Here is a 26,857-nt window from a genome sequence, read left to right as displayed (position 1 = left end):
GTAATAGTGAGAGGACTAGGCTCGGAAGGAGTGGTATAAAGCAAGATGTCCGTGGGCAATCTATTTTTCATACATTCTATGGAACGACGTCGCTCAGCCCTACGTTCAGCTAATACAGTCTCCTTCACATTAGCCACAGCAGCCCTGGAGAAGTAGTCATCCAATGTACCCTTATTTATACCTCCTACAGTTGTGGGTGGATTTTTAGACAAAGTCTCGGCCATAGTTAACAAAGCAGTAGAATGTATCAGTACTCACAATGGCCTCCAATGAATGGTAAAGTTAATGGATTGCCCCGGTCCGGTCTCTTCTTGCCTCTGAGGGCCACAGAGGGCCCGCTCTTTGCCCGGTTTTCGCCCCGGGTTTCCGTTCCGCTAACGCGGAAGTAGCGTGCGTCCCTTAAATACGCGTGAGTGGGAGGGAAGAGGCACCAGCTGCGCTCGGGATCAGCAGAGCGCTAGGCAGGCTGGTCCTCGAAGTCCCGCCCGGCCGTCACAAGGTCCGTAGACTGTAGTCTCCCCCAGCAAAATTCCGTAAAGTTGTAGAAATGTGGCACCAGTGTTCCTGCCTTGGTCCGGTTTTTAAATGCGGCGAGCGGCTCCCGCGAAGCGGGGGCCGCGAGACGTAATTGCAGTGCTGGGAGTGAAGAGGCATCAGCTGCGCTCGGGATCAGCAGAGCGCTAGGCAGGCTGGTCCTCGCAGTCCCGCCCGGCCGTCACAAGGTCCATAGACTGTAGTCTCCCCCAGCAAAATTCCGTAAAGTTGTAGAAATGTGGCACTTATTATACAGCGGAGTTTATCCCTTCCTCGCTTCTCTCAGGCCCTGTGTTCTATCTCTCCTTGGGAGTTGGGTCAACTCAGAGCTCCTGCACCGTCCCCTGCGATGTCGTTAGGGGGATCGATTAGCTCCCCTTCTCATATTGTGGGTGCTGTGCAGTACGGAGCTAGCGTCACAGTGTCTTGCAGTTCACTGGTATCTCCTAGATGTATTGCCAACGCAAGTCAGGTACCACACCTCCACCTGTTGAAGTCCCCACTGCTCCACAGCAGCCGTGTCCCTCAAGGTCTTGCTCCAAAGTGAGTCACTCCACACCCTCCTTGGGCCCAGCTCACCGTTGTCACTACCGGTGTCGATGTTGCTGGCAGATTCCCGCCAGGGCTCCGTATTTCGACCAGAGGAGTAGTAAGGGTGACCGCAGCACTTGCCGGTACTGCCTGGCCGTAGTTATTGACGCTGGCAGCGGTCCGTCAAGCCTCCACGATGTGGGCCTCGGGCCGGGCGGCACGTCTCACTGTGTGCAGGGATTGGGAGTGCAGTGGTGTATGTGGTGCCGTACGCACTGCTGTTCCGCCAAGATCACCGCCACTGCTGACTACTGTGGAAGTGCCGCGGCCTACTAGGCCCGCAAAGCCAGGGTCTCGAGTGCCGCCGAGCCTGGACGATGTTAGACACGCCCACCCCTTTTGCATTTGTGTTAATGCTAGCGGGGTTGTCATAGTAGTACCCTAGACCTATCTCATGTAGTTTATCTCTCACAAATCTGAGCCAGAGGATTGACAATGCAATTTCTAGATTAACACAGTCCTTATTGACTTCCCTTGTGAATATTATTTCTTCAGACTGCCACATTTTTGCCCATAAAAGTAGAGGGGCAAAATGTATTTGACCCTATATAAATTCCAGCCCCAGCTCTTGATGGCAAAAGAATTTGGGGGCACTGTTTGGGGTTATCAGTAGCCTTTTTTATGAATTTCTTTTCCATAACCCACAGATGTTGGCTTTTGTGGTGGCCCCATACCCCCTGCCCCATAAGATGCGACAGACAGGTATTTGGCTTTACAAAGGGCAACCAGCTCTGTTACTGGCTTATGACCTAGCTTACTGGCAAAGCGGAATAACCCCTCCACAACCTGGCTAATATTTTGCACCCTTGCAGTGATAAGAGGATCCCAATTCATAGTGTTATTAAAAATGTTCCCCAAGTATGAAAAGTTAGTCAGCTTATCAATAGTCTTATCCCTTACAGCAAACTTTCTAGTTTTAGTCGATTTGGGGCCACAACCATGATATACGATTTAATAAAATTTACTTTTAAATCGAGCGCATCATAAAATCTATAAAAGCATTGAGTGATTTTTGGAGGCTGTTCACTTTATTACTGTTTGTATGATGCATAACTACTTTACATATTGCTTTTAAGTTAAGCCTGACTACTTTGTTACAAGCTACCAGAGGGCTTAGCACAGGTTGATTTAGAGACTTTTATGGTTCACCCTGACAAGGATTGTGGTTGTTGTCTGAGTGGGGTTTCCACACCCCTCAGCCAAAAACACAGTTTCTTACACATGCTCACTATCGCTATAGGTGAATGGATTTATCAATGGTTTGTGGTCACTGTGAACAGCGAAAGGAATTCCCCAACACTAAATCTTCTAATGAAGAATACTCCATGTGTATGCCGCTGCATGTAACTCTGAGTAGAGTAGAGTGGATAACCTCTGTGCCCTTGAGAAAATGAGAGGCAATGGCAACCTCCCTACCTTCAATATACACACTCTATACCAGCTCAGCTCCTAACATCAGTAAAAAGGCTTCAATGGAAAGCACCATTTTCTTGGTGACATCAAAATGTCCTAAAGTGGGTACTGCTCCCATCTCATTCTTGATTGATTCAAAAACAGACTGACAAGCCTCTGACCACATAATTTGTACTCCTTCCTCCAGAGTTCTCAAAGAGTGTGCGAAACTAGCAAAGTTATTAACAGACTTTGATTAAAACTCAGTCGCAAACGGGAGTGTAACTGGTCCTTATTCTTGGGTGTCATGACCTTTATAAAGAAGTTTGCCAATTCAACTGTTGGGCATATACCTTTACCAGATAGTTTGCCCTAGGCACATACCCATCCCCGCACAACAATCCCACATTTCTTATTTGACAGTCAACCCATTCTCATCCAAGCAATCTAGAACGTTAAAGAAGACCATTGCCAGAGTCAATTGCTTATTTAATTAAAACCATAACAATTTTGCAAAGCTAAGAAAAAAAAGTAAAAACTTCACACATCACAAAAAGTAGGGTTAATATTACCCATAGATTATAATATTAATTCATTACAGGATGAAATATTTGTATGACATATTTAAACGTGTTGTTCGCTAGCGATGGTCACTAACAATGGACACACAATATAGTTTTATGCCTTTGGCACTCGTAGAGTAGACTTAACTAAAATCATCTGATCATATACATTCCAGTTATTTTTTCGTGCGAAGTCAGCCAATGATTGATAATCAGATCCGAATGGGCTAAAGCCCGAGATGCGACATCATCAGGTTAAAATTTATGTTGTTTGAGGTCCTGTTCAGGGCGGAAGCACTTTGCCCGTTTATTACTTTTGTTCTCTCAGGTGTGCTTTGGCACAAATAAAAGTGCAGTTAACATTTTGAAAGAAAAAAATAGGAAACGATTAGTCGTTGCCATATTAATGTTCGGATGCAAATGGGTTGTAGATTGAGGCTCTCAGCTGGGGGTCTTCCATCAAAAAAAGAGAGCGGCCCTGTGCAGTCATGTTTTGCTCTGTTATTAAGTCATGTACACTCAGCTAAAAATAAGGCGCAGTTCCAACCAGGCTAATGCCCAAGACAACCACAGGCAAATTGAGCTTATTAGTATAATGCAGTTCCCTGCTATCGCATGTGCTTCATTTGTCCCTTTGGTCACTCTGGCGTGCTCTGCCAAAGATTAGTCAGTGTTTCATATTCAACAGATTGATTTAGGTTTTCTGAAATTCCGTAAACCTGCTACTGAAAGTGAAAACCTCTGCTTTGAAAATAGACAGCTCCTGAATGCCTAAGATAAAGTACAGTTCTATGCCATAGTAGTTTACCTATTTGCCCCTTATGGTAACTCAGCGGTGTGCTGCTTGAAATTAGTGGATATTTGGTATACAGTGCAGTTCTGTGCATTCTCGTTTATCCCTTTTGGCCTCAAAAGCATAGTCTGTCAAGTACAGACTGTTGTTGTGTGTCTTGCTGTAAGGTTTTGCTGGCTTTTACACTTTTCTCAGCGAGTGCCAGACATTTTGAGAACCGGCAGCCGGAGAACAGTATCTTCTGGTTTAAAACAGGCAATTATTGTTTGCCTACCTCTATGCAGACCGCGCCCCAGAAAGGTGACCATCAGCAGCCTTCTTCTTTCTGTCATACATACCAGGCAATTGCAGATTAAATGCATGAAATCCTCTTTTGCAGACCCATAAAGGCGGTACTCGTCAAGGCCCCCCGTCTTCTCCCATGGTAGCAGGTTAGATCTCAGTGGAGTGATTCTAAATCAATATCTCATATACTTTAGCTTCAGATGAAGTGACTACGTTTCTCAGGAAAAGTGTTGCTGTTTTAGTATCGTATAGTTGACAAAGATTATCAATGCCTGCAATCTCTTGTCAAATACAGCTTTGTCTTCAACTATGGATGTCTTTTTAACAAACAAATTCACTATTTTCTTAAAAAGCCCCCTGCGTGAGGGAAAGATCCCAGATGGGTTGCATCTGAAGCCTATTTATTGCTTCCCCCAGGTATGCATTTGCTGGACTCAGAGGGTTTTCATTTATGGCTAACCATAGAATTTCATTCAAAGTACCACTGCAAGCGGATTTCAATCTGTAATATCACTTTGCTCAGACTCCATGTCTTGCCAGATCTTGCTTAGGAATCCCACATTTTAGGTGTATTTGTGAGTGAAAATACATATCTGTATATTCTTAAATTAGCCCATTCTATTGTACTCACATCACGGCCACAGAGTGCCTCTGACTCGCATGTCAGAGTTGAAATAAGCTTGGTGGAGATCACCTTCAATATTGGTAGCATGCAAGGGCCTTTCAGTGAGCTGTTAGGAGCACTGCAGGCCGACGTTAGGGCAGCCCTGCTCCTGGTTGAGTTTTTTGTGCAGCAAATTTTCCTTCTGAATCGATCATGACCCTGAGGTACTTATATTTGGTTACATTCTGTAGCAGTTGGTCCTTTAGGTACCACTTGTGGTACATCATATTTTTCCTCGCTATTAACAAGATTATGTTTTTGAACAATTGATCCCTGCATGAGCTTCTGCATGCTGGCATAGTGTATTAAATCGGTGCTGTAAAACAATCTTAGTTTGGCTGACTAGGACTACGTTGTTGGTATTGAGTAAATTAGCTGAAATCACTCAATCGGGGTGAATGCCCTGTTACCTTGATTAGGTCTTGTATAAGGCCTGCCAAGAACAGATTAACCAAGTAGGGTGCCAGGACACAGACCTGTTTTAATCCATGCATTGTTGGAATTTTCTTTGATATTCTGCTTCTGACACCTAATCGTATTCTGATCCACGTCTTAGCATAAAAAGGCTTAATTGCTTTTAATAGTGATGCCAGTATACCCCGCTTTTACAGCTTGACCTAGAGGATGTTCCTGTGAACTGCATCAAAGGCAGATTTGTATTCCACAAAACAAAGATGTAAGGTCGGATGTTTATCCCTCATCTTGTCAATTAGGATGGAAAGCAAAATGATGTTTACTGATGTACCTGTCCCTTTTATAAAACCCAGGTCCTGCTTGTTCTCCTCTGCCCAACAGGTGAGTTCACGAAGGAGGATTGTTGAAAAAAGTTTTGGTTTAGCATCTAGCAAGGTTGTCCAGTTGGTAACTGGCCAGAACGATCTCAAATATTGGGTCAATTATTGACCCTTGCCCATTGTCCGGGATCACTACTGCCTGCATGGAGTAGTGAAATAGGGACACATTTTCTGTCCAGAACTCTGGATCGTTCTTGCAGGACGCCATTAGGCCCAGTTGCTCCTCGGGATATCACAGCGCTGATCCGCTTGGTAACAATAGGGTCTAGACTCCACTCGGTATTTCGCCCAGATTATTTACCGTCATCTTCAATTGTTCTCCACCAAAGTATAGTGTCAAGACCAAAACCCGGTCTGTCTCAGTTACATAGGATGTTGTTAGAGGCGGGGTTGTTCTGGTAGCACTGGTAACAATATCCCAAAAGACCTATGAATAGTTTTTTGTTGTTGTTGCTGGCCCAGTTTAGTTTCTGCCTTAACAAACTCTGTTGTCTTGTTTCTTTCCACAGGGTTTTAGTGGGACCGCTTCAGATGACGGAGTTTCACTAACTGACATTTTGTTTTCCCTTACCTCTAATAATTCTTAAGGTAGGGTTGAGCTGCTTCTTTGCCGTCAAGACGGCAAGCGAGTGGCACCTAAGACTGGTTGCAAAGAAGAGAGGAGGTTCTGGACCAGTTTAAATCGTGAGCTGCTTGCATGCTTTATTAAAGTTGTAGAAAAAGCTATCCATTCAATTAGGGGGTCAAGCTACTTGGACGCAAGAGATTATTTGGCCTGTTTAGTTGATGATTCAATGGCATTGATTGATTTATCTGATCATTTAATTTTTTTTTTTAATAGACAATGTTGATGGTACCTAGACATTCATTTTAGTCCAGTCAAACTGGTGTAAGATGTGGGTAAAACTGCAACAGAAGCTTTATAAGTGGGTTTCTACTCAGGAATAGGTACTGTTTGACATATCCAAAATCTGTCAAAATCGGGGTACGGGAAAGCCCAGAAAATCACATTTAAAAAATAGCGACATGTAAATATATAATAAAGCATATTAGGTAGTTTTAACTAGAGTGTTAGTGACACAAATGTGACTTTTTAAATATACTAGTATACTTAAATAGTCGCAATACTTTTGATTATTAACATATCTTTCCTTTCCTCACAGGATATCGCTACCCTTGAACAGCTGTGTCTTATTTGTAAAGAGAGATTGGATGATGGACAGACGATAGTGATGTAGGCTGAAAAAGGAGCTGAGGGCATCAACACTGCCAGTCGAAACCGTGTAAGTGATGTCATCATAACTTCTGGAGCAAGAGTTCAGGTTTCATGTCGGAAGAGGTATACTGATAATAAAGATATTGAAGTTAAGAATCGAGAGGCAAGTACAGCATCTATTGCAAAGATAAGTGCTCTAATAGCTGAGGGGGCATTCTGCAGTGTGACTGACTGTTTGTTTTGCGGAACCTATGTGAACTTTTTGTGCAAGTACAAGCCGAGAACAGAACATGTGTATGTACCGATATTAGAATTCTCTGAAACCATAAAAAGGTGCTGTGAAAGTCGAGGTGATGAATGGTCGTTTGTAGTAAGAAGCCATATTGAATATTTTCTTTTGAATCTTCATGCTGTAGATTGATTTTACCACCAATCTTGCAGTGAAACCTTTCGAAGAGGAAGAAACATCCCCAAACAATAGTCAACTGTTGAACAGCAATCTTAGCAGTTGAAAGTAGGGCATCCAAGTAATGAAGACCAATATGAAGTTTTTCTGAAGACGTGTAGTTAGCTAGACTGGATAATGAAGAACAAATGTGCATTGCAGACCGAATTTCCAAAATTGAAGAATATTTACAAGGAAGTGACATCCAAGCATACAATAGTAGGCACATGAAAAGGAGCTTGTGGAATATTATGGAGATTATATTATTATATAGGGCTGTGGGTCTATTACAAAGGAGACGATCGCTGGATAAAGGGACAGTGCCACTATTGTGTAGTCAAATATTGACTGGGTACAGGGGGAGTGATATATACTTAAGGGTGGAGCATCCAATCACTGTCTGCCATTTAGGGTCCTCATTCTCAGCTGTTCCATCTCCTCTACAAAGGCTTCACCTCTTTTATCTCTCCGTTTCATGGTTGATGATTGATGATTGGGTGGAAATGTTCAAGATGTTATTTTGTATGTTGATTTCTTCGTTCAGAGTCATACCCTTTGTTTTTCAATTGTTGCTTCTAATCTTCCCCATGTTTCAGCTCCAGCTGAACGCCATTGTGAGTTAGATCATCGCAGTTGATTAGCGACATCGAGTTTCTGTAGGGATAGATTTTGGGTGGCAGACAAAAAGCTGTTTTAATTTATTCTATTTCCTTCTATTACATGTGAGAACTTTCACAAATAACTTTGTTCACCATCTGTGATGTTTTGAATACTTACAGGGGGAGCCTTTGAACCATAACTGACCCCTGGGCTTGAATGGAGCTTCTTGTCCCTTTATAATGAGTCTGCCACAGTATTATTGTCACTTATAGCGTCTTCTTGTAAGGCTGTCCTTCTTTGTTTGGTGATCGATTTGTTTCGTGTCACTACGAGGGTATGCTTTTTAAATGTATTACCGCTTCCTTTGTGACTAATTCTGAGCTTAACATTCTATCCTATTCATTGATTGCTTGCTTAGTGCCAGCCGCTCAGGCTGTTTTTAGAGCTTTATAAAGAACGGAAAGAGATTTTTCACTGTTCCCATAGTCTTTTTATTGTGGGTTCTGCACTGTCTTTTCCTTTGGCTTCTTGTTATTTCTTGAACCTGAATGAGCTTGTTTTCTTAGCCTCTTTTACAATATGTTGATTACATTTAGCTGCAGAGTGCACAATGTCCCTTGTTTGCAGCTGCTTCCCAGAGATTAAGGCATCTGAAAAAGAATTCATATTTTGGTTGAGCGCTTGCACTAGCCCTGATATTTCATTAGCAGGCTGGGGCGCTGTAATTGAAGGTACGGTGCACTGCTCCTCTAAAGGTTGCAGGACCTCTGGCTGGTTAAGTTGTTTAGTGTCCCCTGTAGTCCCTGAATATTTAAGCTTGTTCTTTATCACCAATAAAACTGTATCCAAAATTGATGGTAATGTGCTATATGTTTATGTATCATTAGTGAGGAAGCGCAGTTTGATTAATTGCTGATTCCCGCTGAGCTCGTATTAGAAGATTAGCTAGTTTGGTGTCAATGCCTGACACAAATATGCCTCTCATGTTAAGCAGGTCCACCTGCAAGTCTAGCTTTTTTGATTGGTAGTTTAGGACATCCACCATCGTCTGAAAGGTTTTAAAGAGTATGTTCCATGTGCTACTTGTTGAGTGCTGGTGGGCTAGAATCGGGTAGAGCTTGAATAAGTAATGATTGTTGTTCTCGAGGTTCACTCAAACTTGTGCGCTCCTCAGATATGTTGATAGGTTCACTAGACTCCAGATCTTCCTGAAAATTTCAGACACAGGCTTTTGGTCTTGGAGAGATTAGTGGTTGACCCTTTGGTTGACTTCAACTTCTGTTGTTCTGACTATTGTTGTCTTCCAATGTTGTGAGCGCTATAGTTGTCCCTACTGGTGCAGTTTCCTGGAATCCTTTTGAAGATCTTAGATGTTAGGGAGTAACACTTATTGGTTCTGTAGTTTCTGTGCCCTTGGTGGTATTAAGCTGAACACTGCACTACGTGTGTGAGGTTGTAGCCAATCGGTCCGCTTCCTTTGGGCCCTTCGGGTCTAATCTCAATCACAATGTTGTGGAGACTTTGAACTCTTGCAGAAATCCTAAGCTTTTACTTTTGCAGAGCCCCCGTTGACAACTGAAACACTTTTTTCTTTACCTTTTTCTTCCTCTTCAGAGAGTGAACATGCAGAATTAGACATTTTAGCATCATCTAATGTTATTGGGTTGAGTGGCATTTGTAAGGCTGTTTTTTTCACTGTTTGAGGAGAAAATTACTGAGGACGGGTATTTCAGAAGTTGATCTTGACGGGGACATTGCAGGTTTTTTCAAAGACACACAGAATAGGTGAAATCAATGGTTTGATGTTTGCCATATCTTTATAGTTCACTCTCTTTTGGTCCAGAAGAAGCTGGCGCCTACGTTTGCGCTCCACCAGGTGCATCGCGCTCGCACCTTCTCTGAATATTTTGTCCAGTGGACTAAGTGCACAATAATTATTCAACACACCTTGCTCGCCCCCCTCGAGCACTAGCCACTCTTTCCTCTCTTGGCGGGTGAACTGGCACCTAGAAGTAGGAGAGGCACGTCAAGAAGAGGCAGGGAAAGCAGGGCAGGGGCATGGCAGGTGGGTCAAGGAAGTTCATTGGTATTACCCATCTGCCACTGGCTCCTCACCTCAGCTCCACTGTGCCCGATGACTGACCCTGAAATCCAGAGGAGCCCCTTCAATGCAAGCTTAGGCAGGCTCAGTCTTAAACTTAGGAACCCACATTGTCTACAGTTCCCCTCCACTGTGGTGCTAAGTGCTGCTGTGCCCCACTTCAGAAGGGCTGCAGTTGGACCAAAGGTGCCAAGCCTTAGGCTGCCCAAGGCAACACGCACCAGAAGCAGTCTCAACATGTCCCCAGCCCCAAGCATGTCCAAGCAGGAACCAGAACGGTGATGCCACAAGTCAGCAGGGGGCGAGGGGGAATGCGGACTGCTTGTTTGAGAAGTCCCTGTGAGACTCAGGAGGGAGAGTGTGGAAAAATGAGGCTCCACTAACTTGCATGAAGTAAGGCAGGAGGAACTCGGGGAGGGGTGCAAGCTGCACTAAGAGCATAGCTCGGCCGCTTCCACCTCCCTCTGACTCTTAACCTCCAGTCTCAGCATTAGCTGTGCAACCTTGCTCATGCTGCCCAATATCTGGCCCTCCTTCGACCGATGAATTGGCTAACCCTCAGGGGGACATGGAGCTCTGTGAGTTCTGGTGTCCGGGTGATCCACTATCTCCCAGAGCTCGCTACTACTCCTGCTGCCAAACACTGGAGTCATGCTTTGCTATGCCCCTCGGTTTCTTTCACATACCAAGATATCATCTTGAAAAAACATTAATTAGTTCCATCAAGAACCTTTTTTATAATCCTCTGGAAGCAGGCCGTCACCAAACCAAAAAGCATGCAATGGAAAGTTCCAAAAGTGGTAAGGTGACGAGAATACTCATAGTTGCTCTTGGTGGTAAGCTGCGGCAAGGTCCAGGACACACATGATCTGTGCCACTCTCACTAGAGTCAATAACGCTGCAATATTAGGGAGGGGCTGTTTACTTACACAGATATTGCAATAAAGACCATGAAGAGCCACACATAATCTTAAACGTCCTCCCCATGGTTCCTGGACCACAGGCGCCAACCACTCCGAATATTCTATGCACTCAACTACACTAAAGCCTGTATGTTTTTGTAGTTTTTTTGTAATGGGCCAAGCATTACATTTGTCACTTTCCTGGCCTTTGTGAACAGGTTTTGCATCCTTTTTTCAAGATAATATTGTGCTCAAAATGTTAGAGACCCAACTTGTTTCCAAAATCTCTGCAAAATGTCTCCATATTGCCTCCATCCTCACCCAGAAGCACAATCAACATGACCTGTAGAGGATAATTAGGGATGAGTGTGATGGTTACACCATGATGGTGTCTCCATTCCAGCAAGTTGCCTCCCCTCTGTGTCACATATACCTTCCCTACTTTTGAGCTGTCAGCGAATTTCATCTTCATGCATGCATATCCATACAGGTCAATTTTTGTTCATCCATGCCAAACAGGATTGATTTCTGGCTCTATCAATTAGACATTGTCCCGTCAACAAATACTCTCCCAATTCTTGTCCCCATTCAGACAGGTGACTCTGAAGCAGCGAGAACAGTTACCAATGTATCAACCACTCTGGTTTCACATTCCGGCATCATTTGATCATCTTGGTCACAGTTCTCTTCATTATTAACTTGATTGCTTACTTCTAACACAGATTTTTCCAAATACTCCTGTAAAGTATCCATTTGCTGAACGTTAGACTCACTACGCCTGCATATTCTGGTATAATGACAACATTTACTACATTTGCTACATGAAGACTTCTTTGTTAAACAACTTGAACTGTTTGGACCATCTGTGCCACTAGCACACCTAAAACACTTACCGTTGTTATCTCTCCTGTCTTGTGGTGAGGAAGGTTGTCATCTTTCACAATCTCTTTAACCTTAGAAATTCCAACACTGAAGTGTCCACCTGTACTTATCTCATGTATCTAAGTTATTGTTTGTTCTATGTCTGACAATTGCTTCGGCCTCTTAATTCAGGCTTCTTTGCCAGTAGCTTTTCCTGGACATAGTGAATATTTGTACAGCAAATCAATTTGGTGCTAATTAGTAAGTCAACCAATTCACCAAACTTGCATGTTCCTGCTGAGTTTTTTTAATGCAGCTACATCTACATCGTTGTCAAATCTTTCCCTCTGGCCTTGATATCTCACTACCAAATTAAGGGCCAGATGTACGACCATTTGATTTTGCGAGTCTCTAATTGCATTTTTTTGTGACTCGGAATTAGAGACTCGCAAAATCAAATGTACTAATGTGTCTGGGGCACATTTAGTGATTCCTAAAGGGGTCGCAAATAACCTGCCTCATTAATATTCATGAGGCAGGTCGCCATTTGCGACCCATTGGGAATGACTGGCACTCACAGGAATGGTGGCCTGCTGGGGTCAGCAGACCACTATGTCTGTGACTGCTTTTTGAATAAAACTGTTTTTTGGTTGTTAAAATACAGTCTTTCCTTAAAGGAAAACGGAATGCATTTAAAAAAGGAAAATTAAAAGTTTTCCTTTCATTTTTTTTTTTTTTTTAGAGTGGGCAGTGGTCTGTGGGACCACTGACTGCTCTGAAAAAATGTTGGCATCCTCATTCACTGAGTGGAAGGGGTCCCTTGGGGACCACTTGCCATTTTGGAATGGCTTACCAGTAATTTGAAACTGGTGATAAACTGCAAATGTTTTGCGATTCCATTCACGGTAGCAAAACATTCCTACATACCAGTGCGACTCGCTATTAGGAAGAGATATCCTTGGCACGCCCCTTCCTAATAGCAACTCGCAAACTCTATTTGCGAGTCAGTAATATGTTACCAACCTGCAAAATTGGGCTGGTACATTTGAAAATACATTTATAGGCCACAAATGGTCCGATGAGCCGTTTGCAACTGGTAAAATGCTCCGTACATCTGGCCATAAGTCTCTTCATGACTCACACTTAAATATTGACAAGTCTTATACAAGAGAGACTATTTTTAGTAAATGAAAGTTATCAAAAGAAGTTAAACAGCTCAATGATGTGGAAAATCCTCAACTTGGTGCGGAGAAACAGGTGTCTGTCCTCTTCGCTGTTAATTGAATGTGGCTTCAACAGTGTTTGACTTGTACGAAATAATATGGCTGAAAGTGTGCAACATCGATACAAAGTAGGTCAGTGGAACGTACCTGTCCAAACTCCTGCACAATAAATGCTTTCAATTAAAAAGTTAATATAGGTTGCAATATCTGTCTAGAAACACAAAGTTCATACAAATCCATTAAATATTCCAGCAGGCAGGAACATGCAAAAACAAGGGTGGTGAGTCAGACACCTGCCCCCACCGTAGGCTCAATGTTGTTTGTAGTCATGAAGCAAGTTCAATCTTCCGGTAAAGAAACCAGGATGCAAGGCAGAAGTTAAAGGATATGTTCAAGCACAGAGATACACCACCAACCTGCTGGCATAGGGAAAACCAAACCCAAATGACTGGAGATTGCAGTATTGATTCCGCATAGTCATAATACTATGACATCAAAAGGTTCAACATTCTACCCTAAAAGAACAACTCACAACAAGGATCGCTCTACCTGCAGTCCCCCTTTTGGGGCTGGGGGTGGGGAGAGGGTAGGGGGGTGTTGGGCATGGGATAGCTCGGCAATGAAGCCTTAATTTCAATTACAAGAACCAAATGCAAGATGGAGCAATATAGATAATGTGCACTTGGGGATTCTGTAGCTGATGAAAGGAACAGCAAGTATACATGTAGCAGCACATCCAGTTTGGTCCGGTTAAGTGATGACTCAGAGGGTGCTCGGAGGATTCCATCGCTCCCAGGCATACTGTTTGCTTTTTTGCTGCATCATACCCCACCCAGTTTTCCTAAAGTGCTGTTGAAGCACAGTTTGTTACATACTTGATACCTTGCTATCCCAGTGTCTGAATCATAGCCAAAAGGTTCACAGCGTTTGAGTCCTCTCGATTGTGGTCAATTCCACTCTTTTTAATTATGCTTTTTCTCATGAGAGACATTTCTACTCAGATCCTTTTTCTTTTACGGTTTATCTATGTTGAAAAGTACAGTAGTACGCTGCATGCCAGCTTGAGTGATTCATATCCTGGGTTGGCCAGGCAACCTTTCTCCTATACACATACCAACGCCTACTGATAATGCATGCACACATATTTGGAATGACAGATTTCCTGATACTCTGTAGAAATCTTTAGAAAACTCAGCAGAGAGTGAATAAAGAAACAAATAGAGAAAGTTCAGAGCGAGAGGGACAGCAGCAAAGGTCTGACATTCTAGCAAGCTGAATAAACTCTGAGTGCATGATGAAGCCCAACTGAACTAGCACCAGCATGCCGACAAAATGCTGCCTTTGCCTAAGATAAAATGGAAGCAAATGTGCTGACAAAGCAAGTTTTAAAACATGCAGTAATCTTCTGTTGTGAAATCAGTACCTGTAAACTTGGAACACCTTTAGTACCATATCTGTACTTTTAAGGATTTGTATGTTCTCTTTGTAAAAAGAGCCAGCATTAGTGACTAAAAAAAGTTGTCAAACATTTTGTATCTTTAATGGAACGACTAAAAAAATGTTCCACAAAAGAAAAGATTATACCCTACATCAGTTTGAAAGATGTGCAAGATGCCTACTGGCAACCCAAATGTGGGCTCCAGTGCCCTTGGAAGTACTGATATCTGCTTCATAGGTCAGAAGATCAGCGTCAAAATGTGAAAGTCAACAAACAGGCAAGTGGCTAATGTCCACACATTTCATTTATGCGTACCTGTCTTTGCATGCGTTAACACATTAAACCAGTGGCGTCACTAGGAGGGTGCGGGGGGGTGCGGACCGCACCGGGTGACACCATCACATTGGGTGACACCGTGACACCCAAATGCAAAATACTACTGTGTCTATGATTCTATGTCACTCTATGAAATTATTCTTATGCATTGTTTCAGCCCAGCAACAGAAATGTTTTATTGAAATATAAGAATCTCTCTGTTCTGTTAGTTATAAACACAAAAACGTGTTAAAGTTTTGTTTTGCGTCAACCCTAGTGATGCCGCTCCTGAGCCTCTGCTTTAAATCGCTACATAAATCAGGAGGAACCCGTTACCCGGCCGCCGGCCAAGATTATTGTCCAATTAGCAATACGACGTCGGCGTACGGACGTCGACGGCGTTCGAAACATCACTCACATGGCTCCCAGACCCGCCGTTTATCAGCCCACTGCCCACTACACACGCTTAAAAACATGCTTTGTTTTTGTCGTTGCTGTTGTTGGTATTTTTAAAGTCGCAGTTTTTTTTATAATAGTTCAAGGATATATTATATCAATCATGCCACATGGAATACAAAAATCAAAGAGGCCAAGTGGATGCCAGCAAATAAACGCAAAAAAGGGAAAAAATGAATCACTCTCCACATTACGTGGATCCATGCTTCACTATGTCGAGACCAGATGATGAAACATATTCTTCAAGTTTCTTAATGATATGCCCAATGCATTTCGGGCCACGCCCTTCGTCAGGGGAATATATATTTCTGTAAAGGGTAAATACACAGCATTTAAAAGCATCTTATTTTCTTCCTCAAACTTATAATTTTTCAACATGTTGGTACCTTATATGTGTATTATCTCTTCCGGGAAGAATTTTGGTTTGTTCCATGACTGAAAAACGCGATTGTCAAGGGAAATTTCAACGTGTAAATAACCGGGTAAGCGTTCTTATCGTAATAGAAGGTTTTCTTTATGACCAGGCTGGCAGATTACTGATATCGATGTTTACATTTCCTTTTTTCATCAACAGTTACCTTTACGCTCGTCTCTTTTAATATGCGACCCTATGGGCCAAGTATCGTTAGATACGCGAGTTGATTGAACCATTCAAAACCACGTTGCATGTACATCATTGAATTGTTTTTTTTTCTCGAAACGGCACATAATGGTGACTCTTGAATACTGATTTACAGGTCGTTTAGAAATGCACGATAAACTTCATATTACAGTCGTGTTTTGACGCAGCCACAATTCCCGGTAACCATGGTTTTGACCCATCACACTTTTTGTAGGGTCTTTAATCACACGCTTCGGACCTTATCATTTTGTAAATATAAGAACGGGCCTTGGTGGTCTGTTTGTATTCTTTGGCGCACATGTTTTTGAAACTACTGTTCTTATGGCGTACATGTTTTCGAAACCACTGTTCTTATGGACATTTCTCTTACGTTTTTTTGAATCGCGCAAAGACAGCACTTACACATTCCTGGTTTTATTTCAGCAAAACTTTATTACTACAACCTCTTGCACTTGGCAAACTCTGTAACAACGGGGATATAAGGTACCAACATGTTGAAAAATTATAAGTTTGAGGAAGAAAATAAAATGCTTTTAAATGCTGTGTGTTTACCCATTATAGAAATATTCCCCTGACGAAGGGCGTGGCCCGAAATGCATTGGGCATATCATTAAGAAACTTGAAGAATATAATTTTATGTTTGAAAACATGAAAATAAACACGTCAATGAACTTATAAAAACCAGTTGTTGAAATAATATTGAAATTATCTCAAGAGTGCACCCAGGGGACGTTGTCCTCGACCAAGGATAAACGCGGATTTCAGTTTCTTCAGTACCCTTGCACCCAGGAGGGGCTACCTGGCTGCACCAATCTACCATTAGTACTTGGAATGTAACAGTTACTAAACCAGCAGGAGTGCAAATGCCCTAAATCTTATATGTTTCATTATATACTACTTTCCGAGTGAACCAGGACAAACGCACCCACCAAACAAAATGTCATATGAGGACATATCCAATTTAACAGAAACAAGAGCAGATACTTTTCGCTATACCGAGGAAGACACACAGCGGATATACTCACTTATTGAGGAAACAGAAGGTACCAGCAGCAGCACCGGATCAAAACAAAGTAATATTAACCAGCTATTATACATGTCGAAAAGAATAGTGAATCAACTATTACATACCAGCACCCTCATCAGATGTCACAAAGTTCAAAGAATACCACGGGGGTTACGTATCTCTCTCAAATCAACACTATGTAAAAACAATCCCCGCTTTACAGAGAAGTGGCATAATATCCTCAACAAATGTTCTTTGGATCTTATTTATCATTGAAGAACTGGCAAAATTAATTGAAGATTTGAATAAAGAAACTATGCAACTAAAACAGGAACTCAGCCAAACTATGACAAAGGAGTAATTAAATGAAATATTAAATGACATCAACAAACAGCTAGATACATACACAAAAGAAATCAATGAACAGAAAATCAGAAAATTTAAAAGAGACACACTGGACTATAAATTAGGAGAGGTTTACAATTGGGCAGACATCTATGCGAGACACTGTCAACAAAAAACAAATACAGGGGGATCAACCGATGACACTTCATCGGAAGACCCACAGTTCAGAAGAAGACCACCAATGGAGACAAAAGAACCCAACAGAAGAGGTGAAATACCTTCCACATCAAGTGGACCACTTTCAGAAACATCCACTAAAACTTTTTTTAGAAACAGAATCTATACCAGAAGAACAAGGAGGGGACATGGGAAAAACAAAATCAAAAACACAATCGGACACAGTGTCAAAAAATACGAGGAGTCAAAAAATCTAGTAATGAACATCTCCAAACAAACCATAACTGACCTACAATCGAAAGTTTCACAAAAGGGAACATCATATGTATCTACATATCATTCAAACTTCTTGGAAACACAAATTTGTATATACAAATTTCTTCGATCATTAAGATTAAAGCATTTTTTAACCAACATTGTGGAACAAACCAAAGAACCATCTAAAGACACCCTAATGAGGTTAAGAACCAAAAACATATTTATGCCACCTACAAGTCCTAAGGTCTTGGATGCCTTTGGAAAAGTAATTGCCAAAGACATAGAAAGGATTCTTAAACCGCCCAAAACAAAAACCACAAATCTCACTCAAAAGGAACATCAAGCATTAAAACAATTGGCAAACAATCCACATATAACCATCCGTCAAGCGGATAAAGGTGGCGCCATGGTAGTCATGGACACGGATTACTATTTGACAAAAGTTGATGAACATGTCAATAGAGATCCTACCAAAGAATTCATCAAAATTCTCAGTACCATCATTGAAAAGGCAATAAATAGTGGTATCATTGGAATGAAAGAAAAATAATTCCTATTAAAGAAAAAACGCAGCACTCCCGTATATATACATGATTCCTAAAATACATAAGCACCCCACAAAACCACCGTGCAGACCAATAGTCTCAACCATAAATACCATACATGAACCCATCGGGAAATACCTAGATAAACATTTACAACCAATTGTTCAATCAATGTCGACTTACATTAAAGATACCACCAGTTTTCTGAATATTTTGGAAGAACACAAAGCAAAATACACTAAAGAGATGATCCTATGTACTATTGATGTTAAGTCATTGTACACATCCATCCCCCATAACCTTTGTTTGGAAGCAGTGGAATCTTTTTTGATGTTGACAGACAATGACCATGAACTAAATGTGTTCCTGATGGACCTTCTTCATTTTTCCCCTTATCATAGTTACTTCAAGTGGCAAGATGAATATTTTATTAAAGCCTCAGGTACTTCAATGGGAAATTGGGCAGCACCAGCATATGCAAATATCTTCATGTATCGTTTTGAACTAGACAATATCTTGCCTCAACATGAATGGGTGGAGAATTTGATTATGTACAAAAGGTACATCGACGATATTTTTATCTTATGGAAAGGATCTGAATCAGCGTTAGAAATGACCATAGAAAAACTCAATGGAGTAAACGATAGAATTGGTTTCACCCACACCATACACAAAGAAGAAATAACCTTCCTTGATGTAAAGATACATAACAAAGATGGAACATTGAACACCATGATATACACCAAACCTACCGACAGAAACAATTTATTACACTTCAAAAGTTTTCATCAACCATCAACTTCCATTTTCTCAATTGTTACGTTTGAAAAGAATTTCATCATCGGAAAAACTATTTAAGGAAAGCATGTCTAACATGGTAAAAAAATTCCGGGAGAGAGAGAGTACCCCGACAAAATTCTACAGGAAGCAGTAAATAAAGTAGAGGAAATCAAAAGAGAAACATTATTGACACAAGACAGAAAAATCAAAAAGGAAAATAGAATGGTATTTGTATCTAAATTTTCTACAAAAAGTCAGAACATCAAAAGAATCATATTGAACCATTGGCCTCTGTTAACCTTGGAAGAAGACTTCAGAGGATTTTTTTCAAGACCCCCAATATTTGCGTATATACGCACACGAAATATTAAAGAAATATTAAATCAAAAGGACTGCTTTGACAGCACATATAAAGGAACTTTACCGTGCCACAATTGTGGCAACTGTAACGCAATTATCAAGGGGAATCAGTTCCCACATCCCCATAAAGTCACACCTATAAAGTTGAGGGTCACAGCCAATTGTGACAGTAACAACTTGATTTATATGATGAAGTGCCCATGTGGACTGGTCTACGTGGGCAAAAAGGAACGAAAGATAAAGACACGCCTGATAGAACACAAAAGTAACATTCGAACTAAGAATTCTGAATCACCCTTAGTGGTACATTTCAATTCACATAATCACAATCCCAGTCAATTGCATTTCTTAGTCTTGGAACAAACCAAAATTCTTCCCGGAAGAGATAATACACAATAGCTCCTGCGTAGGGAGGTACACTGGATTAATTTCCTAAGTTCGGTTCATCCAAGAGGACTCAATGAACGTTTTGACTTGAACTGTTTCCTATAAACAAAACACAGGCCTTTTTCCTCTGAATGTCTTTGAATTTGTTATGTCATTAATAAGAATTAGTCTACTATACCCTGTCAGTATGATATCTTATCTGGATCATGCACCATTATGAATACTTCTATGTATATTCTTTTTCATCCATGTATGATCGCGGTTAGCATACAGAGCATGACATACTAGGTCAGGAAAGTTTGTTACAGAATTACAATATTACCGTCATTCTATTTAATGTATTTTATTTTATTTCCATTTCTATTTATTTTTCACTTTTCTTCACCGGAGGGTGACGCACACTTCATATTTTCTTTTTAATCCTGCTTGTCTATTATACACCGGGGTTCTGTTTTCCCAAACTACTCTTTTATATGGCGCATAGTCTGTTGCCTTTATCCATTAGTCAAGTGTTATAAACTCGCGGAAGTATAGCAAACCGGCGGAAATAAGATGTGGCGCTGGGTTCCGATGTAACGAACATTGAAATGAAGTCACAGAGAAATTTCAACGTGTAAATAACCGGGTAAGCGTTCTTATCGTAATAGAAGGTTTTCTTTATGACCAGGCCGCCAGATCACTGATATCGATGTTTACAGTTCCTTTTTTCATCGACAGTTATCTTTACGCTCGTCTCTTTTAATATGGGACCCTACGGGCCAAGTATCGTTAGATAAGTGAGTTGATTTAACCATTCAAAACCACGTTGCATGTACATCATTGAATTTTTTTGAACGGCACATAATGGTGACTCTTGAATACTGATTTATAGGTCGTTTAGAAATGCGCGATAAACTCTTCATAATACAGTCGTGTTTCAACGCAGCCACAATTCCCGGTAACCATGGTTTTGACCCATCACACTTTTTGTTTGGTCTTTAATTACACGCTTCTGACCTTATCACTTTGGAAATATAAGAACGGGACCTTGGTGGTCTGTTTGTATTCTTTGGCGCACATGTTTTTGAAACTACTGTTCTTATGGCGTACATGTTTTCGAAACCACTGTTCTTATGGACATTTCTTTTACCTTTTTTTGAATCGCGCAAAGACAGCACTGCTGGTTTTATTTCAGCAAAACTTTATTACTACAACCTCTTGCACTTGGCAAACTCTGTAACAACGGGGATATAAGGTACCAACATGTTGAAAAATTATAAGTTTGAGGAAGAAAATAAAATGCTTTTAAATGCTGTGTGTTTACCCATTACAGAAATATCCCCCTGACGAAGGGCGTGGCCTGAAATGCATTGGGCATATCATTAAGAAACTTGAAGAATATAATTTTATGTTTGAAAACAAGAAAATAAACACGTCAATGAACTTATAAATACCAGTTGTTGAAATATTATTGAAATTATCTCAAGGGTGCACCCAGGGGACGTTGTCTGAGACCAGATGATGGCCAGGGTTCATCAAAAGACACAGTTCCTCGGCCACCAATTAATGACGCTGATTCTGATGATAGTGTTGAAATAGAAGAAAATGAAGCAGAAAAACAAGGAAAGGAAATGGAAATTCAAATGGATGAATTTGAAGAAGAGAGTACTGAAAGTGACTAACCATGATACTGTAAATGAGATGATGAATGAGGTTAAGGGGGAAAATTGGAATATTTTAGATGATGCTTCTTTTTGGAATATACCAGTTTCAGATCATTTGCGGGTTGTAATCATCAAAAGAGGAAGTGCTTCTTTCCAGAACAAAGATGGCCCCTTCAGAATGGCGACAAGGCAAGATCCAAAAGCAAAAGGAGTGGTTTTACAAGGTGATGCCAAATGGCGAGAAAGTGTTGCGATCATGGATGGTTTACTCATTCGTCAGTGAGAAATTATATTGTTTTTGCTGCCGACTCTTTGCCGCTAATGCTACAGACACGACATCCAAATTTGTGACTGGGTTTCAGATGTTGTGGAAACTGAGCCCGAAAGTGCATAATCAGGAGACATCCGAAGAGCACTTACATTGCCTTGAAAAATGGAAAACATTGGCAGCAGGACTTAGACTGCACAAAACAATGGACGCCGAAAGTATTGCTTTGATGGACATAGTGAAGAAAAAGTGGAGAGACATCTTGCACAGGTTGCTCGATATCACATTGTTTCTTGCCAAGCAGAATCTGGCATTCTGGGGCCACAATGAAGATGAATCTTCATTAAATAAAGGAAACTTTCTTGAAATGGTTGAGATGCTTTCTAAATATGACCCAGTGCTGAAAGAGCACCTAATGAGATTAAAGCAAAGCACATGTAAACTCAAAGCATCAGTATCTTATCTTGGATATAAAATCTGCCAGGTATTTTGGGATCATTTTCGATAGTACACCTGACACATCACACACTGACCAAATGTCTGAAGTGATCAGATATGTGAAAATCCAAAATAGGAAAGTTGAAGTAAGAGAAGTGTTTCTGGGATTTTTCCCTTTCAAGGGGAAAAAAGCTGTTGACCTCAGTTCTGATATTCTTAAAAATCTGGAAAGTGATGGACTCGACATTATGATGTGCCGCGCTCAAGGTTACAATAATGCTGCCACTATGGCTGGAATCCATGGTGGTGTACAAGCCATTTTGAAAAGAAAGAACACGAAAGCTATTTTTAATGGATGTGTGGACCATTAGCTTAACTTGTGCGGCCAACACTCTTTTGCTGAAAATGCTTTGGGTGTGACCTTTTTTGGAACTCGAGACAATGTTTTCCTTCTTTGCTGTTTCCACTCACCGATGGGATGTTTTAATGGACCACACTGTAGTCTCAGTGAAAAGACTATCAACAACACGCTGGAGTGCTCATCATGCTGTAGTAAAGGCAGTGAAAGAAAAATGTGATGAATGTGTGGCGGCAATTGAAGCTCTATGTGATCCAGATGAACATTTAAACACAAGAGGTACAGCCCGAGGTCTTTTGCCTGCTGTCTGCAATTTCACGTTTCTGTGCTACCTCTACTTTTGGTGCAATATACTTGAAGACTTTAATCTTACACAGCTGTACCTTCAGACTAAGGGCTTACCTCTTGACAAGGTGGTGACAAAGCTGGAGATGCTAAGACTTTTTCTGTATGAGCAGAGCAATCATCTAGTGGCGCAGGCAATTGAACAGGTGCTTTTAAAATCAGACCAATATGGAATTTCAGTAGAGAGCAGACCCAGGTTCAAGAAGAGGATAACAGGTGAGAAGACAAGAGATGCTGGACTAACTCTGCAAGATGAAAACAAGAGGGCAATGCTTGAGTGTATTGATCGTTTCCATTCTGAACTCCAGATCAGATCAAGAGCCATCAAGCAAGTAGCAGCCATGTTTGAGGCTGTTCAAGCCAAGAGTTTGATATCTGCCACTGAAGAAGAGTTACTGGTGTCCATTCCAAAATTGTCCACTTTCTATGATGAGTTATCCGTGGGAGAGCTTTTATTAGAAATACCAAGGCTGAGAAGGCACCTGAAGGCAGCAGAAATTGATCTTGAAAAGCCAAAGACTGGTCAGTATTTGACGTTTTGAAATTCATAGCTGAATGGGACTTCCTAGAATCTCTCCCATAACTCTCAGTGAGCCTACAATTATTTCTTGCAATCTGTGTGCCTGTGGCTTCATGCGAGAGGAGTTTTTCAGAGCTGAAGTTTATAAAGAACTATTTGCGATCTACCATGGGACAGTCAAGGCTTTCTGATCTTGCAAAATTATCAATTGAAAGTGATTTGGCGAAAGGAGTTGATTTCGATGAAGTAACTAACAAGTTTGCAGCTTTAAAGGCCAGGAAAGGAAAGTTCTGATTAGTCGAGATTTTATGTGACATTGTAATTTGTACTGTTGCATACTATTCTGGCAGTTGCTGATTGTGCACACCCAATACAGAACGGTTACAACCTTATCTCCTGTAACAGTCACATTTAAAGTTTAATGTTAAAATTAACCTCTTCAGTGCCCATGACGAGATAGTCTCGTCATGGAGCACGGTTGCGCTGTGCCCATGACGAGACTATCTCGTCATGAACCCCACCCACTAGTGCAACGCCCGGCACAGGAGGGGGAAAGGGCGTGGCACTGAAGGGGTTAAAATAAAAAAGTAACATATTTTCTATGTAGTTCTTACTTCTTACAATCTTTTACCTCCGACCTTGAATTCAATTTTTCTTCTATGGCCTTTGTAAATATAGGACCTAAATTTACAAACGTTACTAAGGATTCTGTATGGTCCCGTTATTTGGCACTGGCGGACTCGGAGGAGGTCCATCATTGGGTAAGTCGTGAGGGGTGACACCATGAGTTACCGCACTGGGTGACACCAACCCTAGTGACGCCGCTGCATTAAAGCCTGTCTTATTTAAGGCATGTCCACTGCTTCTTAATGGAAATGCTGGGCTGTTACTGCCCAGTAGTGTGTTTGCATTTGATACTGATGCTCATTGTTATAAGCCACCAATACATCCATTCCCAGCACTCAGGACTTTGTTAAGCAGGGCAGTATGCTTTGTCTACCACTTTGATACATACATAGTAGATACACTATCTCTGTTGCCATAATATCAGCTTCATTGAGTGGTTAGCTGTAGGAAAAAGAAATCTGCATGTATCCATATATCCAGAGCTGAAACAAAGGGCTGAAAATGCACATTACTGAGTGATAGCAGCCCAGCAGTTCCAGAAAAAGTCCAAAAGGTCATACTGCTCTTACACCAGCTCTGGCTCTATGTGCTGTGTCTCTAGGACTACCAGAGGCTTGTCGATCCACCATCAAGATATTACCATGATTTCACTAGTAACCTCAAAAAAGGACTTCAGTTTAAAAAGTCACTAGACTGTATCCTGGGAATGGAAATTTAGCATGCCATTCTTTTAAAGTCTTACAACAAACAAATGATGGACGGAATGCTGACAATGCAGACATTCTCCCCCAGTCAAGAGATCTGGGTTAAATCCATCGTTCTTTTGCCCACTACGCCACCCCAGTTTAGACATGGCCATATGCAAATCAGTCTTGACCCTGTACCTCATGGGAACAGTCCAGCCCGAACTGCCAAGCCATGTCTTCCCTGGACCGGAATCAAGCATCCTAGGACCGGTTTCTGGCTATCAGCCGTCATCAGCCAGGATAGCTTGACTCCAGTGGCGCAGTGAGCATGGGTCCCACGTCTGGGAATACCCATCCCACTTGGGGCGAAAAGCGTTACAACAAACAAATGATGGACGGAATGCTGACAATGCAGACATTCTCCCCCAGTCAAGAGATCTGGGTTAAATCCATCGTTCTTTTGCCCACTACGCCACCCCAGTTTAGACATGGCCATATGCAAATCAGTCTTGACCCTGTACCTCATGGGAACAGTCCAGCCCGAACTGCCAAGCCATGTCTTCCCTGGACCGGAATCAAGCATCCTAGGACCGGTTTCTGGCTATCAGCCGTCATCAGCCAGGATAGCTTGACTCCAGTGGCGCAGTGAGCATGGGTCCCACGTCTGGGAATACCCATCCCACTTGGGGCGAAAAGCGTTACAACAAACAAATGATGGACGGAATGCTGACAATGCAGACATTCTCCCCCAGTCAAGAGATCTGGGTTAAATCCATCGTTCTTTTGCCCACTACGCCACCCCAGTTTAGACATGGCCATATGCAAATCAGTCTTGACCCTGTACCTCATGGGAACAGTCCAGCCCGAACTGCCAAGCCATGTCTTCCCTGGACCGGAATCAAGCATCCTAGGACCGGTTTCTGGCTATCAGCCGTCATCAGCCAGGATAGCTTGACTCCAGTGGCGCAGTGAGCATGGGTCCCACGTCTGGGAATACCCATCCCACTTGGGGCGAAAAGCGTTACAACAAACAAATGATGGACGGAATGCTGACAATGCAGACATTCTCCCCCAGTCAAGAGATCTGGGTTAAATCCATCGTTCTTTTGCCCACTACGCCACCCCAGTTTAGACATGGCCATATGCAAATCAGTCTTGACCCTGTACCTCATGGGAACAGTCCAGCCCGAACTGCCAGAAACCGGTCCTAGGATGCTTGTTTCCAGTCCAGGGAGGACCTGGCTTGGCAGTTCGGGCTGGACTGTTCCCATGAGGCACAGGGTCAAGACTGATTTGCATATGGCTGGGTTCAAACTGGAACGGCATGGTGAGCAAAAAAACGATGGATTTAGGCCCAGATCTCTGTACTGGGGTGAATGTATGACATTGTTCTGCATTCTGTCCATCATTTGTTGTTTTTGCATTTGTCACCCCGAGTGGGAAGGGTATGCCCAGACGTGGGTCCCTTGCTCTCCATGCCACTGGAAATCAAGCAAGCCTGGCTGAAGACGGCTGAAATGCCAGAAACCGGTCCTAGGATGCTTGTTTCCAGTCCAGGGAGGACCTGGCTTGGCAGTTCGGGCTGGACTGTTCCCATGAGGCACAGGGTCAAGACTGATTTGCATATGGCTGGGTTCAAACTGGAACGGCATGGTGAGCAAAAAAACGATGGATTTAGGCCCAGATCTCTGTACTGGGGTGAATGTATGACATTGTTCTGCATTCTGTCCATCATTTGTTGTTTTTGCATTCTTTTAAAGTCAGCAAATTAGGAACATAAATAATGCAGTGCTAGTGTACATTATTAACAGCAATTAAAGCTGGCGCATTTGTGAGATGAAGTTCTACATAAAAGGCATGTTCTTCAGCTTATTATTAAAGAAGGGGTCTGGAGGGACAGCCTATGTGAGAGGTCAGAAGGTTCACTATTTGAGGCTAATACAACTGCAATGCTACCCATTGGCAATTTATTACTCTGCCTTTAAACACTGGAGTTCATGACACACAATACTAGATGAACACGAGGCAAATATTTGAGCTGCAGAACAAGCAGTCGCTGTCTGTTAGTGTGACTCACCAGACACACAAGCCTATCGAAAACTCAGTGTTCAGTACTGTGCCAGGGCATAATTCACGGTTTGTTAGTATGCAACATCCCTATATCCCAGTAGGAAAATCTGCATGTGCTGCATTTGTAAATAAAAATATTCCCTATGAAAAATACCTTCAAATCAGTAGGATTCTACTTTGACCAATAAACAATTCAAGCCCAGATGACGAGCCAGGAGGAATTTTATATGGACAATCCAAATGGTTGCA

General features: G+C 41.9%; 1 pseudogene; it reads left to right on the top strand.

The window, feature by feature from the left end:
• Positions 1 to 21,336: 21,336 nt before the first annotated feature.
• LOC146866182 (zinc finger MYM-type protein 1-like) lies at positions 21,337 to 22,373 on the top strand (annotated as a pseudogene).
• Positions 22,374 to 26,857: the final 4,484 nt, after the last annotated feature.

This window comes from Triturus cristatus, chromosome 2_1 (assembly GCF_964204655.1).
Source record: "Triturus cristatus chromosome 2_1, aTriCri1.1, whole genome shotgun sequence".
NCBI classification, from domain to species: Eukaryota; Metazoa; Chordata; class Amphibia; order Caudata; family Salamandridae; genus Triturus; species Triturus cristatus.
Note: the sequence above shows the minus strand (reverse complement) of the source record. Positions and strands in the feature narration are given on the sequence as shown.